This window comes from Saccopteryx leptura, chromosome 5, assembly GCF_036850995.1.
Source record: "Saccopteryx leptura isolate mSacLep1 chromosome 5, mSacLep1_pri_phased_curated, whole genome shotgun sequence".
Lineage (NCBI taxonomy): Eukaryota > Metazoa > Chordata > Mammalia > Chiroptera > Emballonuridae > Saccopteryx > Saccopteryx leptura.
Window position 1 is genome coordinate 51,424,685 of NC_089507.1, and position 16,982 is coordinate 51,441,666.

A 16,982-nucleotide genomic window follows, 5' to 3' on the forward strand; every position below is an offset into this window, starting at 1 on the left:
TCTTATATTTAACAATTCATTATCCATTATACATAATTTCTGCTTAATGAGTATGTATAGCTCACTTTAGTTTACTAATTATTAATTACTACTTCCAAGTAATAATTGTTACATAAATCCATTATAATCACTCCAGCTAGGATTGATAATTTTATTGAAATGTAGAAAAGAAAATTCCATAGGCACATTATTGTGACATCTTAGGACAAGTGATACAGGCCACCAGCCATGAAAACTGAGTACATCTAGTACATGGCTGGAGGAAAAAGATAAACAACTGTTAGAAAAGTAGCAATATTTTCCACTGAACTCTATGTACCCAGATCAAGGAAGCCCCTACCCTAAAGACGTAGCCAAGAATGAGGTCAGCTAACTGCACCCCTCCCGCCCTTATAGACGCTGCTTGCTTGCTCAGCCTAGATAGCCACCCTATAAAAAGGAGCCATTTCAGAAGCTCGGGGCTGCAGTGTTCCCTTGCGTGGGTTACCTGCAGTCCCTGCGCAGGTTTGCAATAAAACTTATAAAATTAACTTTAGGATTGCTGTGGTCTGTCTCCTGGGATATAACACATGGAGGCCCCAGCAAGATAGGCCGTGTAAGACCCCTCCTCACGGAGTGGGCTGCAGCAAACGTTGGTAGCTGGCCAGCCTCCGGCAGTTGCCGTTTGGAAACTGAATTTGGCTTATTCAAAACATTTGGAGTCTCAAGACTGTTTGGTAAGGAAGCTTCCTCTTTGAATATTTGGAAACAGAGCTCTGGTTAGAAAAGGGTGTAGTGGAGCAGGCAGGACGCCACCTGATTTCTCCCCACCCAGTCGGGGAACGCAAGACGCTGCCTTCTCCCTTTGGTTTTGGTATAGAAGTTTTGTTTGTTTCATGTGCATATTTGGTTTGATTGTCTGCTTCGCCCTGTTGCTTCCTCACAGGATTCCTTCGAGAGTCAAGGGCCATGGGTCAGGGGCAATCTGCTGCCCTAACACCTCTTCAGTGCTTGCTTGATAACTTTTCTGATTTCTCTAGCAGGGCACAAGACTATGGGACTCCTGTTGATTCCACCACATTGCGGACTCTTTGTGAACTAGAATGGCCAACCTTTGGTGTAGGTGGCCCTCGAAGGGCACTTTCGATTTACCCACACTCTTTGCTATCAGGGCAAATGTCTATTGGGTCCCGCACCCTGACCAGATGCCATATATAGATGTGTAGATTGACATAGCCACGAGAAGACCAGGTTATGTAAAGAAATTTTTTAAGAACTATATTAAGGGAAATGTGTAAACAAGCCCACAAATTATAAGAACTAACTAAAGACCTAAGAGAGTGCTGGAGGAAGTATAGAGTAGAAACTAGTCTCAGATATTCACCAACTGACCCAAAGCAATTTTACCCATTTAGAAAATAAAAGGTAAGAATTAATATTAAGAAGATACATTGAGAACTCTCTGTAAATTAAAATGGCCAACTTAAGAGCAGACTGGCCAAACCAAGGATTGTTAGACCCATAGAAAACTTAGAGAGTCTAGCGTACTATCATTAGCACCCACCCACAGGCAGGTGGCACAGTCAGTATGCAGCCCAGTGCGGCAGCAGAAAGAAAAGGCAGCCAGGCTGCAGCCGGCTGCAGAAGAAACCGCAGGCTCCTCTCACAGTTTCGGGCACCTGCCCCACCCCCTTTGGCACTGGGGATCCCAGGCACCCTGACTGATTCTCTTGCAGGCATCCCCAAACTACGGCCCACGGGCTGCAATGAGGCCCCCTGAGGCCATTTATCCAGCCCCCACTGCACTTCTGGAAGGGGCACCTCTTTCATTGGTGGTCAGTGAGAGGACCACTGTATTTGGCAGCCCTCCAATGGTCTGAGGGACAGTGAACTGGCCCCCTGTGTAAAAAGTTTGGAGACCCCTGAAAGAAACCTTTTTCTTAGCTCAAGGGCTGAGCCACTGTTTAGTCAGGCAAAAGATAACAGCACAGTAAGCTAGAGGCTATCATCACCTTGCTACAGCCCCCTGCCCTCCTCTGCTTTGGCTCCGAGGAATCCTCGCCTCCTACCTGCAGCCAGACCCCAGGAGAAGATTTAGGGAATACCGCCCCTTCTAAACCCACTGCTTTAGCCATAATAGTCAAGAATTATAAGAAAAGGGTCCTCGGGGAATTATAGGGTTACTATGTCCTTGAGGAAATTGAGGACCTTAAGTAAACTAGAATACCCCACTGTTAAGAAAATAAGTTTATAAAATTGTGTTTTTTTAGTTTACTACCCCGACCCTTATAATGATTTAATGTTGTAAAGCTCTATAGGTCAAAAAGAGGGTTAGCATATCTTTGCCAGCTGGGAAGCTACAAAATAGTAACTACATTTGGACCATTTCTTATTTTTCTCTGAAAATCAGTAGTTCATTAGGGATAGTAGTTTATAATCTCTTATTGTGAATCATACTAAATTTGTACTAATAATAAAGCATATAGAATTGTATAGTCTGTCAAATACAAAGACTTCCTTTTTGTACCAAGATCTGTTGTAAAAAAAAAAACATTTTCTATGTTAGAAATGTATATGTTATTTCAACAGTGTTTTATTAATTTGTCTTTTCATTTGCTATTTCATAGCCTGTAATATTAAAATTTTAGTTTAAATATTAGGGGATATGTAATAATTCAGTAATTGTTAATTGCTCAATGTTAGGTCACAAAACCCAGAGTGACAAAAATTACTATTGATTGGCTTAATAGAAAAATTCTTAACATAATAGGTAGAAAAAAGAACTCTAGAGACATAATCCTGAACCGCCACCTGATTTACCACCCTATCAAACTGCAATTGTTAATCAGCTAAGTAAATAAGTACATTAGGAAAAGTATAGAGGTGAAACTGCTCGGGTTTTACTTAATATTTCCTATGGAAATATCATAGATTAGAGCCCTCATAGTTCCAAACAAGTTAAAGGTCAGGGTGCTGATTTAAGGTAGCATAAGAACAATAGTTCAATTATAGCTGATAGTCAAGGAAGGAGAAAATATGAAATACTTTAAATTCTTTTTTGACCTACAGAATTAGAAAGCTCAGAACCCCCTTTTCTCAGAGGAGCCTCAAGCTTGAACAGAACTTTTAGAAATCTGTACTGTACATAGGCTGCCCCACTTACAACAACTGAGACCACCTTAAGAAAATGTTTCTAATTCCCTAGCCTAAGTGGGACCCCACCACCCAAGCAAGTAAAGAAATTTTTAGACACTTTCCACCAGTTTCTGTTAGCCTAGATCAGAGAAGATACTCAGAAAAACACCCATAAGTTTTTCTAACATGTCAGAAGTTATTCAGGATCCTCAGAAGACCCCCACAGCTTTCTTAGACTATAGAAAGCTTACAGAGTCTATGCACCCCTAGACTTAGAGGAGCCAGAAGATATTAAGGCAGTCAACCTAGCCTTTACATAGCATTCAGCTCTAGGAATTAGAAAAGAAATATATTATAAGTTTTTCATTTGGTAGAAAATCGGCTGCTAAAACTAAGCATTTTAGAAGGGATGTTGCTCCTCCCTCATTCTCATGGCCATAAATAACTCTGGCCCCTAAGATGGCTGGTTAGTCAAAGACGAGTAAGATTCCTAAAGGCAGGAACAACCTAAGACAGGCACAGTTGAAGAGGTGCCATCAGGACAAGGCTTAAGAACCAGCAAAGGTGAGGCTCAAACTCTGACCCTGGAGAATGCAGTAGACTGCTCTCTTGAAGTAGTGGTCATCATCCACTGTCCAGGCCACCTAGAGAGGAAGACTCCATGGAAACTCTCAAGAAAAATTAAGCAAGCAGCTGATGATATTACCAATAAGGTAGCCCTAAAACCAGTGGGGTTTTAGGAAATTTTAGTAACTTTTCTAGAACCCAGGTTGCCAAAGGTTTTTTTACAACCAATTAGAAAAGTCAGACTTAGAATCTAATAGAGAAAGCATAATTTCTAAGTGTTTAGTCTGTACTCAAATAAATATTAAGCAAAGTAAAGAAATTATAAAGAGAAACAGAGAGAGAACTTTTCCATGTGATTGTTTAAAAATAGATTTTACTAAAGTAATTGACAGGTAGAAAACATAAATTAGATCTTAAAGGAAACTTTAAACTTGTTTTAAACTGGTTGAAAGTAGCCCACCTTACTCCCCTTAGCCCTCCTTAGGGTGAGGTATACCCCCTACAGGGAAGAATTCACTCCTTTTGAGATAATTCACTCCCTCCCTTCCTACCAAAACTCAGAGAGGAAATAAAACAACTAAATTAAATAACCACTCCTTCCTTAATTCCTTCAGCAGGTGTCCCCAAACTGCAGCCCCCTGAGGCCATTTATCTGGCCCCTGCTGCACTTCTGGAAGGGGCACCTCTTTCATTAGTAGTCAGTGTACTAGAATACTATATGTAGTGGCCCTCCAATGGTCTGAGGGACAGTGAACTGGCTCCCTGTGTAAAAAGTTTAGGGACTCCTGAGTCTTACAGGGTCTACAGATTACTCAGCAGGCTGTCCAAAAGACTGTCCGAGAGGTGATTCCAGCACTGCCAGAAGACCTAATACATCCCTTCCAGCCTGTAGACTCAGTCTAGGTAAAGAAGTACACCACCCAAGGACTGACTCCCACATGGACGGGTCCACACACCATGATCCTGACCACTCCCACTATTGCCAAGATAGAAGGCATACCTGCCTGGTTCCACTGCAGCTGGCTGAAGCTTGCAGTCCCAGCAGAGACACCTTTGTGGACAGCAGAGTCTGACCCCGCCAACCCTTGTAAGCTGACCCTGAGAAGGACAGTATGCCCTGCTTCAGCCACAAACCAGAAGTTGACTGGTCCACGCATAGCTAATGCTTGGAGAAACTCAATAAGGACCTCCTTTTAATTAGACTTTAGAGAGAGAGAGGAACTAAGGTCAAAGGAAAGCCAGAACAAGTTGTCTTAAGAGTTAATACATGTACTACTATAAGTCCCTTAGTTAGAAGGGAAGCTACAAGGTAATGAAAAATATATATGTACTTACATTTAACTTATAAATACTAGCTACTTAGAGAGAGGACACCTCCAGGAGGAAGTATACTTTAAAGAAAATTACTTATTATCAGCTTAGTTGTCACTAAAGGTAAAGGTTAAGATTTTTAAAATTAAGAGTTCTGACTAAAAGGAAATTGTAGTTTCAGTAATAAAAGGTATAAGGTATAGAAATACTTTAGAACAAAAAAGGGAGAAAGTAAGATATTATAAAGCCAGTGTAATCATACAGTATGTATCTTCTTGTAAGTGGGTTATATTACTTAGGAAAATGTCCTTAGGAATTCAGATATGTTATATATAACCTGCGTTAAATTTCCTTCAATTCTTTTTTTATTTTGAAGGTACTCATTTATTCTGAATCTGATAATACCAGACAATTTCAGTTTAGCAGATAACATACAGCAAATCGTAACCAACAAAAAGATTTTGTAACATGTGGGCCCATTTGATGGACAAAGATGACTTTACCAATAAGGATATATTATTTTTTTCCTATATCTTCGTATTCTTTACTGTGATACCTTCAGATTAGAGATTAAAGGCTTTAGCGGTGTAAGGTGCTCTTCGGGAATCTTGCATTAACACTTCCCTGGTATGTAAGAGTATTCAGTGTATAAGACAGATGATTTTTTGCAGCAGCAGAATGAACATTGAAGAGCAGTAGTAACCAAGGGTCCTAGCCTGCAGGTAACGTCAGTGTCAATGTATGTTGTGAACTGTGTGCTCCTCTCCACCCCCTCCCCTAACTCTCTTTCAAAGTCGTAATAGGTTTGTCCTTTCTAGTAGCTTGTAAGGCAGAAGAAGCATAAGAAATGCCATTGGCTTTCACTATTTTCTTTATTGAGAAGAGCTAATATGAAATAGATCTTAGTCATGAAATTTATTTTTATTTACCATCATATCTGGCTATCACTTTTAACTTGTTTAGTAATATATACTGCTCACAAACATTAAGGGATATTTCAAAATAAATAGCTATTAAAGAAAGAAGCATCTTATTTTTTATTAAACAAGAACATCAGAAAAGCAAACGGCAAGTCAAAGAAAGTTGTTCAATTATGCATATGAGATGCAAAACCCACTTTTATTTCATTGGTGAAAATACAGTATACAAAAGCTTATAAGTACTGGAGTATCTGCACTTTCCCTGTTCCCTTAATTTTTGTGAGCAGTGTAGTTACTTGCTTTGTTTTTTTTTTTGTTGTTGTTATTTTTTGTATTTTTCTGAAGTGAGAAGACAGACTTCCGCATGCATGACACCAAGATCCACCCAGCATGCACACTAGGGGGCGATGCTTAGCCCATCTGGTGAGTTGCTCCATTGCAACCGGAGATATTCTAGTACCTGAGGCAGAGGCCACAGTGTCATCCTCAACACCCAGGCCAACTTTGCTCCAATGGAGAGAGATAGAGAGAAAGAGAGGGGAAGGGTAGAGAAGCAGATGGCTGCTTCTCCTGTGGGCCATGCCGGGAATCAAACCCGGGACTTGCAAACACCGAGCCAACACTCTATCACTAAGCTAACAGGCCAAGGCCTAGTTACTTGCTTTGTAATTCTTGGGGCAAGGTACACTAAACTTTGTTTTTCTCTAATTATATAAATAAATCTCATGAAAGAAGAGTATGACTTCATTTAATCCAGTAATTATTAACCTGTGCTCACTGTTTATAATCAGTAACACTTTGATTTCCTAACTAATAAGCCATCAGTAATGGCAAGACTTTTAGCTTCTTTAGCGAATTCATCATTAAAGATTCCATGTTCTAGGGGTTGAATAAAATATGCGGGTAGATTGTTATAAATCATTGGTCTTACTTTTATAAGCTGGAAACACAATTTTGTATAATTAAAACAAATATATTTTATAGTTTATATTGGCACCTGTCCCTAGCTGGAGATGTTCAGCTGGACTTTCTGTACAGAGGACTGGTCACCGTCTTGAGTAGCTCAGTTCAATGTACCTAAAATTTATATTGAAGTCATGTTACCCAGAATTGTTTCAGGTTTTCTCACTGTGTTCCCTGATCCTTATGAATACTTAAATTTTATTACTTTCATGTGAGAAAAATTGCTCAATGTACTTTCTACACCCTCGCCCTCAAATGTATAAGGAGCAAAATCTTTCATGGAATCTAGTCCAGCCTTCATACTTACTTATTTTTACCCTTGATTTGTTTTTAATTATTTACTTTTTTTTGGAAAATAGTATGACCTTTCTATTACCTAAAGTTTACTTTTTCATTCTAATGATTGTTTTAAGCTTTCGTTTAAAAAATTGAGATATAATTAACATATAATGTTGTATAAGTTTAAGGTATACAGGATGTTGAGTTGATTTATCTATAAGTCATAATATCATTACCACTTTAGCATTAGTGAATACCTCTATCAAGTACATTAATATCTTTTTGTGTTTGTGGTGAGAACATTTAAGATTTAGTCTATAGAATCTTTCAATTATATAACAGTGCATTGTAGGCTATAATTACTATATCTACAGAACTTACTTACCTTCAAGTTACAAGTTTGTACTCTTTGGTCAACTTCTCAACCCCATTTCCCTTTAACCAGTTTGGTGTAATCACCATTCTACTCTGTTTGTAGTACTTTACCTTTTTTAGATTCCTTATATAAATGATATCGTATGTTATTTGTCTCTTTCAGTGACCTTTATGTCACTTTGCATAATGCCTATATCGTCCAAGTATGTTGTCCCAAATAGTAGAATATCTTTCTTTCTCATGTCTGAATAATGTTCTAGTGTGTGTGTGTGTGTGTGTGTGTGTGTGTTTGTGTGTATTTGATAACTTTTTACCCATTTATCTGTTGACAGACACTTAAGTTGTTCCCATTTATTAGCTGTTGTGAATAGTGATGTAGTGAACATGGAATAATGGATATGTTTTTGATATTCTGTTTTTCTTATTTATGGAAAATACTCAGAAGTGGGATTTTTAGATCATATGGTAGCTCTATTTTAATATCTTGAAGAACCTCCATACTGTTTTTCACAGTGGTTGTACTGATTTTACATTCCTACCTACTTGCAGAAGCAGAAGGTTCTGTGTTTTCTTGTAGATCATTTTGGAAGATTCTTGTGGGAGAATTTTTAAGCCTGTTTGTCTCCCTTCCATCCTATAAGGACCAGACCTGACGGTGGTGATACAGCTCAAGTTTGTGGTTTTTATCTTGTTAACAAACTCTTGCTTCATTCTGCTCTTGCTTCCCAGTCTTCTACCACATCTTGTTCTTGTGCTGCCCTTGGCAGGTTGTACATGGGGCTGGCTGCAGACGAGGAGGTATAGGTTTGGAATGTAGTTCACTGTTGGAGCCCACAGGCCCATTGTGGGGATCTGTAGGAGAGATTTCCTTTGTGGTTTGTGGTCAGGCTTCCTGATGGAGTACAGAATGCTGTCAGGAAAGACTGTTTCTCCCTAATATCCTCTGGGAACCTTACATGGCACTCTCTTGTCTGCTCCCTCTCACCAGGTACTGATGCTGTGACAAAGAAATGAACCCCTTTGGAGCATCGTGCACACCAGGGAAACTCGGCATCTACTCACCAGCTCTCCCTGTTGCCTGTGGAAGCAAAGACTGCCTCCTTTACCTCTAAGCTGGGCAGCCTCAGAGGAGGAACGCTGCTGGTAAAGTCAAGCTCTCCTCTCACCTATATCAATGCAGGCAAACACATATATTTTGTACTCCAACAATGTGCTGATACTGCTATGGAAATCTGGCCTTCATGATAAACTCTCTAACCAGAGGTGAGACTCAAATAATTTAACAACCTGCTCTCTGCCCTGATGACTGTTTTAAGTATAAAAAAAGATATACTGAAAGGTTGTTTATTATTTTATTTCATGTATTTAATACTTTCCTAAGAATATAAAAGAGGTACACAAAATTAGATGTAGTGAATAATCCATCGCATGACCCTGTATGGGAACACAGCTAACAAGAAAATAATGTTTTTCCAGGAGAATTGTTTTGTGACTCAAAGGTGAGTCACTGGAACAAGTCTAAGTGACAGAAGGTGGTTGCTAGACTTTCTTCTCAGTAAAACATTCTCATAAGATTTTACCGTTCCCTTCAAGGCTATTCCTTGAGATAAAGAAAGGAATGTTGTGGGGACCATAGAAGCAATAGCAGTTGATGCCTTTTGATATTGTATTGCTTTTAAGCAATCATGCAGATGTATTCCATGTATCTTTCAGTAAAGGTTATGCTTGATGCTATGCCAATTTTAAGTAAACAAGCTTTTTGAAAACTTGTGAATAAAAGTAGGACACTGCACGAACTCAGCACCATTTGACTGAGCGAGCTGTGGTCCTTTGCTAGTTTACTGACATTTCATCTGCTGACCTCTCTCTGCACCCCCAACTCACAACAACAACTAGATTATGTTATAAGAAAGAATTTTTAAATATTAATGAAAAATTTAAATAATACCTGACAAAAAAACAATAAAACTGTTACTTAAGATATTTATATATTGCATCTTGCTTGGCATCCTCACTTGCTATTTTTTTCACCTATGTATAGAATGAACATTTCTACAGGTGCTTAGAATATGCTGTTGCACAGATGGAAATTAAGAAAGAGTAGGAAATGTAAATTTGTGATTTCCTAATTTGGGAACTTCCTAGGTGCCCACCTTAGAGAGAACCCTGATCAGAAGTGCCATTTTAATAAACAGCTGAACTCAACAAAAAATTAGGTATCAGTATGCTACACTGGTGTGAACCGGCTTAATTCCACCACTGTTTCTAACTCAGAGGTGGCTGTCCAAGCCTGGGCTCTGTAGGTACTGCTGGATGGCAGCCACAAGGGCAAGAAACCAATTCACAATATCCTGTGGGTATTGCAGTGAGTACTGGAGTTTTTCTGCCTATTACCTGATGGATAATGTGTGAGTCTCTTTCCAGGAGCTGTGGCATTTGTTGTTGGATCCCAAACTTCCACAGAGGCACACTTGATCATGGATAGATAACAATTTTTTGTTGTTGAATGAGGACAAAACAGGGATGTTTTATATTCAATTATGCCAGATTGCTGTTGTCACTCCTGAGGTGCTATGATCCAGTCCAGTGGGATGCTCTCTAGCATTATCATAGCATTATGTTTTCTCTTTTTGATAATATTTTTCTATTTTTATTGCTTTCTTATATTATATTTTTCCAAGTAGAATATCTAGTGTGTGGGAGCACACACTGTGTCTACATTGCTTCCCTGCATATTCTTCCCTTACCCTTGCACTATTTAGTCACTTTATAATGATTCTTTAAATTAATAGCTGATACTTTATATGTTGATTAATAAAGATCTTAATTTAACTGATCCTGTTTCCAAAGTCTCCCAAGTAGATTTCTTTATCCTGTGATGATGATGACAATCAAATTTTTGTAACAGTATAGAAATCTATGAGTGTTTGTCAGGTCACTTGACTCAGATACCCATAAGGTTCTCAGTGTGATCAGATGTTCTGAGTGAAGGACACAGAATCGTTCTACTGAAAGTGCAAAGTAAACAACATAAAACATACAAGAATAGGTTTATATTAGGCAGGGGTTTAGCAGGCTTGCAGTGGAGTCCTCCAACAAATTTAAAATGTGGCAGAAATAGATGAGGAAATTCAATATCCCAGTAGGTTCTAATGAGCCATATTTCAGCTTTTTCCATTAACTCAGATAATATAGTGGGTCTTCCTGAAGGGGAAAAAAATCAAAAATAGTAAAGAAAATGAATATATTGAATTGTGAAGATATCATTTAGTTTTCTGAGAAAATAATATAGCCAATGATGTTTAAAAGGTCTATAGTTTGAGAGTAGAAACGTATTTGTACAATGCTTATATATGAACAATATGTATTTTTTCATAAATGTAAGTCTTTTTTTTGTAACATCATATCAGTACATCCACAATCCGCTGAAAATGATAATTTTTAACCTACTATATATAGAATTGAATTAAAAATACATTTGTTTACTTTTTTATTTTTTTATAAATAAATTTTTATTTTAATGGAGTGACATCAATAAATCAGGGTACATATATTCAAAGAAAACATTTCCAGGTTATCTTGTCATTCAGTTCTGCTGCATACCCATCACCAAAGAGAGATCGTCCTCCGTCACCCTCTATCCAATTTTTTTTGTACCCCTCTCCCTTCCCTTCCCCCTCTCCCTCGTTCCCTCCCCCCACCCCCCGTAACCACCACACTCCTGTCCATGTCTCTTAGTCTCGCTTTTATGTCCCACCAATGTATGGAATCCTGCAGTTCTTGTTTTTTTCTGATTCGCTTATTTCACTCCGCATAATGTTATCAAGATTCCACCATTCTGCTGTAAGTGATCTGATGTCATCATTTCTTCTAGCTGAATAGTATACCATGGTGTATATGTGCACCATCTTCTTTATCCAGTCTTCTATTTTTTTTACAGTGATTAAAAGCCTTTAAGCAAACTCTTGGCCCATACAGCAAGAATCCATAAAAGAATAGTGTCCTTAACATGTTCACCAAGTCCAAGTTGGCCCCATCACCATGCCAAATCCCTGAGAAATGCAACCCAACCACAGTTCAGTCTGTTAGGAGCTGTCACAGAGAGCAGGAGTCCAGGCAAAGTCCACACAGGAAAAGTCCGCATGGCACTGGAATTGTTGTCATCATTCTGTACTTTGCAGCTCATGTCCAAGTCCCAATGACAGCTGCTTCTAGCTGGTAATGATTCAGGTAGACTGGATAAGCCATTTGCAACATGCTTGGATATGGGGCTTCTGTTCTCCTCTGCCTGGAGAGTTGAGACCAGCTTGCTTTTCCCTGGAGCTCTGCGACTGTGGCATGGTAAAGAGAACCTTGAAATACACTAAGCTGGGTGGCGAAGGTAAATTCATAATACAAGGTGGCAAAAGGGGGAAGGAGAGCTCTACATTAGGAGTAGGTGCCAGCCTGAAATATGAGTGGGGCATTGAGGTAGGAGGGATAAAGAAAACACTATATACTAAGCAAAGCAGCAGAAAATAGGACTATCAGCACCCACAACAGAGATCTTCGAGGGAAGAATAAAAAACCTGACTATTCAGGCAAAACATAGTTAATCAGTTTACCTGCTTCTTGGAAGAAATACCCTAGGCTCATCTACAGTGTCGTAGATGGGGCCGATGGCCCTGGGCACCTTCAGCCTTCAGTGGCAAACCCCAGCTTTCTTGGCAAGGTTAGGTCATAGGTGGCTGGAACAGGGCTGGAAGAGACTGAACCCTCCCTTAGAGGAGCGAGGGGGAAGCCTACCTTCCAGTGTCCCTGTTTCCTCACAGCAGAGGCATGTAAGCCTGGCAGGCTTTAGCTCAATGACCTTCCTTTCCACTATTGAAGCAGGACCCAGATGGCATTCTATGAGACCCCTTTGGGGCATTGGAGCCTTTAAGGGTGTATCCTAAAAGCTGGTAGTTCCCCTGACCTCTATTGGGCTTTTTCTGCCTCTAGGTATCTTAAAAGCCATGCTCAGAAGATCTCGCTGAGGGGTTTGAGGATCCCCATCCACCTATATAAATCTTTTCCATATATCTGGAGCTATTTGGAAAAAGACAAAATAGTGTTATTAGCTGGATCTAATAAGGAAGGTAGTAGTTTGCAGGCGAAAAGATTTGGTGTCTCCTGTTCATCAGCCTTCAAAAGAAATGTAAATTTTATTTTATTTTATTTTTTAGTAAAAAGCATGATATGGTAGACCCGTAGGAGTCATTGGCCTGGTGTGCAGGATTCCCGGGTTCGATTCCTGGCCAGAGCACACAGGAGAAGTGCCCATCTACCTCTCCACCCCTCCCCCTCTCCCTCCCCTCCCTACTCTCCGTCCCGCAGCCAAGGCTCCACCAGAGCAAAGCCACCCCGGGCACTAAGGATGGCCCCATGGCCTCTGCCCCAGTCACTAGAATGGCTCTGGTTGTAACACAGCTACACCCCAGATGGGCAGAGCATCCCCCCCTGGTAGGCATGCCATGTGGATCCCGGTCAGGCGCATGCGGGAGTCTGCCTGACTGCCTCCTCATTTCCATCCTCAGAAAAATACAAAAAATAAATAAAGAAAAGAAAAAAATACAACAACAACAACAACAACAAAAAAGAAAATAGGAAAAAAGGAAAAAAAAAAAAGGGCATTCCCTTGTTTTAAAGCTCGAGGGAGTATGGAGTGAGCCTGAGTATGTCCTATGAAACATGGAGCTCTATGTTGACATATAAGTCTTTGAAGAAGAAGGAACTGCTGAAATAGTTCATCAGCATTTGTCTCTAAGACAGCAGTCTTTATAGTGGAAACACCATAAGTAAATATTTGCTGTCTGTCTATAGATTAAAGAGGGAATATGGCAAATGCTGAAAAGCCATGCTCTTTGTGCCCCACCTCTCCCCCAACCCCCTCCCTCTCCTCCCCCCACCCTGTACCCCCAACACTGTTGTCCATGTCTCTGAGTCTCATCTTTATGTCCCACCTATGTATGTAATCATATAGTTCTTAGTTTTTTCTGATTTACTTCTTTCGCTCAGTATAATGTTATCAAGGCCCATCCATGTTGTTGTAAAAGATCCTATGTCATCATTTCTTATGGCTGAGTAGTATTCCATAGTATATATATACCAAAGCTTTTTAATCCACTCGTTCTCTGATGGACACTTGGGCTGTTTCCAGATCTTTGCTATTGTGAACAATGCTGCCATAAACATGGGGGTGCATTTCTTCTTTTCAAACAGTGCTATGGTGTTCTTGGGGTATATTCCTAACAGTGGTATAGCTGGGTCAAAAGGTAGTTCAATTTTTAATTTCTTGAGGAATCTCCATACTGTTTTCCACAGTGGCTGCACCAGTCTGCATTCCCACCAGCAGTGCAGGAGGGTTCCCTTTTCTCCACATCCTCGCCAGCACTTATTCTGTGTTGTTTTATTGATGAGCGCCATTCTGACTGGTGTGAGGTGATATTTCATTGTGGTTTTAATTTGCCTTTCTCTAATCATTAGTGATGTTGAACATTTTTTTATATGCCTATTGGCCATCTGTGTGTCCTCTTTGGAGAAGTGTCTATTCATTTCTTTTGCCCATTTTTTAATTAGATTGTTTGTCTTCCTGGTATTAAGTTTTAAAAGTTCTTTATAAATTTTGTAAACCTGCAAAAGTAACATATGAAAATATAAAGAATAATTTCATTTCTAAATCAATTACACCTACCATAGCCATAAAAACACTTTCCCTAGATTATTTAGTGTACTTTTTACTATTTAGCAAGCTATTTTTTTGATCTTTAGTTTTCCTAAAATTAAAGCCTTTAGAATGTGGTTCAATGTTCTGGTACTATAACTACATTTGGTACATTTTAAAAGCTTAGTATTACTTGTGAATTAATAAAAATATTTATAAAGAAAGCTTGAATATTTTCATTAAATTTGGTAATAGATATGCTCATTCTTAATTTTGGCTCATTTTGTCTTTTTGAAAGTTTTCACTGATTTACATGTCACATCTTTTAACAAAATTTTAAGTTTTTAAACAAAAGATGTACATAGTTAGGGAAAGGGTGTGAAATTATTAGGAACCTCAAATAATAGGTTCCTGAGACTGACATAGAGCCACTTTATCTCTCTCTATTGTGATAAACTTTTTCAGATAGTATGGCAAAATAGCTCAGTTTTTATATCACACTAGACTATGTAAGATGAAGCAATTCCTCAATGACCCTATAACTTAGGTGTTTTTATAATATTTGTGAAAATGAGAGATCATTTTATAATTTTACTTTATCATTTTACTTATAAAGAACAAATTTTTCTAACTTCATATTTATATAAACTTAACTTGCCATGTAGTAGGAACATTAGGACTTTATGCTATCAAGCAAAAGGATGACTTACCTAGTACTTCACTATAAAACTGACCCCACTTCTTCTGATTAAATGTTTGGAAACAGAAGTCAAAAAACCCCACATATATCATATTTTTTTACCCTTTCCATGAATGTCATCCGATCACTGAATTCTGACAAGACAACAGGTACATAGGATGGAATAAAAGGAAGGTGTCCGCTCTGCCTTTCGAATGTGTTTCCAGGAGAGAGGCGGAAGCTGTAAACAAGAGGTATCTTAAGAAGCTCAGCCAGCAGCTCACCACAGGGTAAGGCTGGTTCTGCAAGAATGACATCAAACCTTGATTCTTGCAGTTTTGTCATAAGTTTCTTGTTCAAAACTACATCTGTTCAGAGGATTTGTACACAATCAGAATATTTTGAAATGATTTCTTGGACTGCTGAAATATAAGTCCAAAATCTATTTTTTGGCAGATCTGTCCATTTAGAGACCATCTTCATAAAAAAATTTTCAAAATAATTTTTGTTAAAGATATAGGATAAATCTCAAATTTAATAACTGAGGCTTTGTTGAAATCATCAAGAATTGAAGCTGAAGATGCCAGAACGGTCACTTCATGGCCTCTCTGGACGAGTTCACCCAAGTTTGTCTTCATATTGATCCAATGGCTGTATTCTGTGGGCCACACCAGCACCTTTCCACAACACGCAGGGCTAATGTAATAGCTCAGCTGTAGCATCAGAACTGAAATCCACTTCGTAGAGATCCTGGTGGAACAAATGCTTCTTTCCAAAAGGCTGAACCCTCTGCCTTTGCTCAAACATATGTCCAAGTAGAATGAATGATAAAGTTAAAATATAACCTGACTCATCAAAGTAATACAGTTTTTATTAAAAGTGTTAAAAACCTATCTTTTATAAAAACCTATCTTTTTTATAAAAATGTGTGTAATGTCTGCAAATGCTATCGTCCAGCTAAGGGTCAACTCTATAATGCATCTGTGATATATTAGGTATTATTGATGAATAAGAGAACTATAGGATGAGAGTGTGATTGTGTGTATAATCTCTTTTTGTGAAAAAAAGGAAGATAAACCTTTTATATGGCTTACAAACAATTACCTGGATGATGTTTCAAGAGATTTTTTCTTTTAAGCAAAACTCTGTGAACACGTAATTCCCACACCACTCAATTGATGAATTTCAAAAGTACATTTCCACAATTCCTCATTTATTCACAGAATTGTTCTACCACCATGATGACCTCATGTAGAGCATTTTCATAATAAAAGTGACATCTCAATCTTGTATATGGACTCCCTAATCTCTTACTCCCTTCCCCACACCTGTCAAATCACTTATCTTGTATGTGTCTCTAGTAAAATATAGCATTTTATATAAATGGAATAATGGAATATGTGAACTCTTGAGACTAATATCTTTCACTTAGCATAATATTTTAGAGTCAGTCATATTTTAGTATGTATCATGATTTCATTGCTATTTATTGCCAGATAGTATTTTATAATATAGATATACAAAATTTTGTTTATTTATACATGTGTTGATAGACATTGCACCTTCTAATATTAATGTTTCATTATAAACTAACATCTGCACACTGCTTTTGCTAAATTCCACAATTTTTTATTTTCAATTTTATTTTTCTTAGCATATTTTCTAATTCTGCTTTTATATTTTGTTTGATTTACTCGTTGTACAACTATCTGTTGAAGATAGTTAACATCTAAAGATTTTTGAATTTTACAATTATTTCCTTTTTTAAAAAATTGTTTTCAAGTTATTTTGTTAACGTTGACCCAAATGTCTACTCAGTTTACCACCCTCACTGCTCAAACAACCTATCCCTCATTACATTGTATTTGCTCTCCTCCCCCTGACTCCCTTTCTTCCTTCCCTCTGGGATTTGCTATCCTGTTACCTGTATCTATGTGTTATGTATATATAATCTCACTAATCTCTTCACCTTCTCTAATTCTGTCCCCTCATTCCCCTTTCATCTGACAACATCCCTCTGCTCCTCAGGACTCTGCTTCTGCCGCTAATTTGTTCCTCAGCTCACCATGTTTCTTAGATTCCACATGGATTG

At 38.4% G+C, this 16,982-nt stretch overlaps 1 pseudogene; it reads right to left on the reverse strand.

Annotated features, from left to right (window-relative positions):
• Positions 1-16,982, reverse strand: part of LOC136405544 (UDP-glucuronosyltransferase 2B31-like) — a 44,425-nt pseudogene that overhangs the window by 19,197 nt on the left and 8,246 nt on the right.